Here is a 4377-nt window from a genome sequence, read left to right on the forward strand (position 1 = left end):
TATATATATGTCGTACCTAGTAGCCAGAACGCACTTCTCAGCCAACTATGCAAGGCCCGATTTGCCTATTAAGCCAAGTTTTCATGAATTAATTGTTTTTCGACTACCTAACCTACCTAACCTAACCTAACCTAACTTTTTTCGGCTACCTAACCTAACCTAACCTATAAAGATAGCTTAGGTTAGGTTAGGTAGGGTTGGTTAGGTTCGGTCATATATCAACGTTAATTTTAACAGCAATAAAATTTTTTTTACCTCATACATAATGAAATGGGTATCTTTATCAATTCATAAGAAAACATTTTGAGAAAATATATTAATTCAGGAAAACTTGGCTTATTAGGCAAATCGGGCCTTGCATAGTAGGCCAAAAAGTGCGTTCTGGCTACTTGGTACGACATATATATATATATATATACACATATATATATATGCGAACAAGCCTGAATGGTCCCCAGGACTATATGCGAATGAAAACTCACACCCCAGAAGTGACTCGAACCCATACTCCCAGAAGCAACGCAACTGGTAACTACAGGGCGCCTTAATCCGCTTGACCATCACGGCCGTCAAAAGGAAGTGATAGCCGAGGCTATTTGAGCCACTTCCCCGACGGCAACTCGGATGGTAATCTTGGGCATAGCATTTCACCAAATCACCTCATTCTTTGGGGCACACGTGAGGAACACAAATGCGAACAAGCCTGAATGGTCCCCAGGACTATATGCGAATGAAAACTCACACCCCAGAAGTGACTCGAACCCATACTCCCAGAAGCAACGCAACTGCACATTACTTTATTATAAACATCAATAAGTACAGTATCCACCAAAATTGAAAATGTTAATACTAATTAATTATCAAATGGCTTAAAATCTGTTTATTTGTGGGAAAATTTAAAACCTAACAGAATGGATATTAATACAATATGATACAATTCTAATTGAAGAAATAACAGAATGCATGAAGTACTTACAGATTTTTTCATGGCTTTAAATGATCTGCAAAGGTTTTGATGCTTAGCAGCTCTTCGACCCATTTCCTTATATTTCTCCTCCCGCTCTACATCACCCTGAAGCTTTTCATCTATAAAGCTGTGTCCACAGTTGCAGAAATGTCGACGAACACTAATGGCATTACTGCAGATGGGACAACACTGCTGGAAAGGTTTCTTCTGGCCTGTAAATAAAGGTAATCTGGGCAATCATAAAAAAGAGTAAAATGTTTAAAATGTAATACAGTGGTACAAAAAACACAGTAGCAGCATAATGAAAGACCACAAAGCAGTACAGTGCTACAGAAGACTGAGCGGAGAATTGTGATTGTATTATTGAGAACCTGTACAGCACCAGATTTTATTAATTACACAAGTAAACCAAATTTAATATGTTTAATTAAGAGAAGAATAATCTGGAATTTTCAATGTAAATCAAAATTGCAATTTGTGAACTGCAAATAATTGAATTGGGACTCAAATACTTATTTGACTAAGTTTTTTGATCTTCCAATAATATTAAATTAATATTCAACTTAACTAACATTTTGTGGTATTAATAAAGTTTGAAATAGATATGCAATTCTAACAGACAAAATTGACAAAACAAAATTAAGATTTTATACTCTATATCTAATGATAATATGAACTTACACCCAAATAAAATTAATAACATACAAAAATAAAATTTAAAGTATATATTATAAACAAATCACAATTATAATGTAACTTACTTGAATTACTGGAAGCCATTGCTGTAATGTTCTCTCAGATAGAATTGTTGACAATGTTGTAATGTTGCAATTGATAATGTTGTCTGATTTAAATTTTACCTAAAAAAAACAAAAATAAATTATTAACAGATATACAATAGCATCAGTTTAGATTAATTATAAAAAACAAAAATGCATATTTTTCATATATATTTTTTCATGCATATTTTTCTACCTTGCATATAAATGCAAGGTGGAATGCATATATGCACCACTAAGATGGTGGTGCATGTATTTTATAACACATTTGAACAATGAAACTCTACAGATGATACAGAAGACACAAGAAAATTGGCACTGTAGGAGACATTGAAAAAAACAGAAATAACATGATTTTAACAGTGATAAGTTACTGGTGCTGAAGTATGGTAGAAACGAGGAAATTAAATGAAACAAGGAACACAGGACAATCAGACCTACTCTAAGAAGGAAAAAACATGCAACAGATCTGAGAATTACGACGTCTGACGACCTCACACTTTGTGAACATAACCGAGCAAATATAGTGGTGGCCAGAAAAATAATGGAATGGTTTATGAGAATGTTAAAATTCAAAGACCCCACCCACAGTAATGCTAATACTATTCAAATAACTGGTGCTGTCCCATCTTGAGTATTGCTCGGTACTGACTCCCACTTTCTGAACAGGAGAAATCTCTGAATTAGAGGAAATAAAGAGACCATAAACAGCAAACATATAAATGATAAAACATCTAAATAATTGAGACCGTCTCAAAGCTCTCAAAATGTACTCTCTGGACAGGAGACAAGAATGGTATCAAATAATACATATATGTAAGATACTAGAGGGCCAGGTCCCAAATTTGCACAGCATAATATAACAACATACTGGAGCAAAAGATACAGAAGGAAATTAATAATAGGTGTCATAGGTACAATCAGAGAGCAGAGTCTTAACAGTAGGGGGTTCAAGGGCTGTTTGCTAGGCTAGGCAAGGGTAGACTAGGCTTGGCTAGTGTTGGCTAGGTTATGCTAGGAAGAAGTAGGCTAGGCTGATTTACTCCATCAGTAATTGGCGGTCTGTCTAATTACAAGCTACCACAAGCTACACAAGCTTCACATAGCTTCCTGGCAATATGTTAGTAATGAATAAATAAGATATATTTACTCATTATAATGTTGGTACTGAATGTACAACACGAAAAAACATAATTTTAATCTGAAAAAGTATCTCTTTATAAAGAAATTAGACGAAAATAAAGAAATGGTGACACCAAATCAAGTCGACGATCCAAGCATCGGTTAGGTTAGGTTAGGTTTGGTTTGGTTAAGCTAGGTTAGATTTGGTTAGGTTAGATTTGGTTAGGTTTGATTTGGTTAGGTTATATTTGGTTAGGTTAGATTTGGTTAGGTTTGATTAGGTTAGGTTAGGTTAGGTCAGGTCAGCCTAACATCATATTTATTCATTACTAACGTATTGCCAGGAAGCTTTGTGAAGCTTGTGTAGCTTGTGGTAGCTTGTGGTAATTAGACAGACCTGTAATTGGGGGGAAAGGGGGGAGGGGGGAACCTCAATATAAGCCTAATTTGTAGCTTCCTGTTCTCCGACACAATGATTTATTTTACGTCAGGCTTTCAGCGCAGCCGCATAAAAAAACCTGGTTATTTATTTATTAATATACGAGATGGTACACTGGGGGTTAAGAGAGAAAATAGGAATAATGATGATTTTACAATCTTGCCCGAAACGCTATGCGTACTAGTGGCTTTAGGTATTGTATGTACTACCTCTATATATAAATCAAACAGAATGTTTGTACTGTAACTCTGCATCTATGTATATATTTTTCCTAAATAAATTATTATTATTATTGTAAAGCCACTAGCACGCATAGCGTTTCGGGCAAAGATCCCGTACCCAGAAGCTGGGTATCTTTGGTTGCCCTGTGACTACTCTTATGACATTCCCTAACTCTTATGACATTCCATAACAGTATTGTTAAACTAATAACAATGAACAGTAGTTCAATATTACCGGAATAATCCAACTCATGTGGCCATGTTTTTGTTGTGAAGCCCGGTCGATCAGTTCGTATACATCATACCTTCTTACGAAGGTTAGAGTCTTAAAAATGTCTTACCATTGCTGAGAAATCATAAGATATAATTATTTACAATAATACACTGGTTGTTTTTGTTGATTTAGGGGCGATGACATGAGTAAACTGGTTATGTTGTGATGATTTAGGGGCAACGAACTGTGGTTATTAGACTATGTTTTGTACATAAGCAAAAAACAAGATGTAATTCTTTTAATTATAACAATAATAACGACAAAAAGTTAATAATTAATGTACTTGTTAAGAAAAATTATCTTATCATATCTTAGTTTTATCAATATCTTAGTTTTCTTTAGGAAAAAAAAAAAAGACATCTGGAAAAAGATCTGCATACTATGTCTTACATTTTATTCCGTTATTTACACTAAAAGAACAATTAAACGTACACTATCGCACGTGCCTGGTGCACGAGCACCAGGCACGGGCACCGGGAGCATCCCAAACACTGACTTAATCGACTGAGATTAAGGCAGTGTTATTTTCATTCCTTTAGAACAAGGAAATCTCATTCTTAAACTGTATAATATGA

At 34.8% G+C, this 4377-nt stretch overlaps 1 long non-coding RNA gene across 1 annotated transcript; it reads right to left on the reverse strand.

The window, feature by feature from the left end:
• Window positions 1–1139: 1139 nt before the first annotated feature.
• LOC138361030 (uncharacterized) lies at window positions 1140–4003 on the reverse strand. The gene is made up of 3 exons (XR_011226760.1): window positions 3764–4003; window positions 1729–1827; window positions 1140–1179 (listed from the first exon to the last, which is right to left on the reverse strand). It is a non-coding gene; the product is annotated as an uncharacterized lncRNA (long non-coding RNA).
• Window positions 4004–4377: the final 374 nt, after the last annotated feature.

Source organism: Procambarus clarkii, unplaced genomic scaffold, assembly GCF_040958095.1.
Source record: "Procambarus clarkii isolate CNS0578487 unplaced genomic scaffold, FALCON_Pclarkii_2.0 HiC_scaffold_149, whole genome shotgun sequence".
Classification (NCBI taxonomy): Eukaryota; Metazoa; Arthropoda; class Malacostraca; order Decapoda; family Cambaridae; genus Procambarus; species Procambarus clarkii.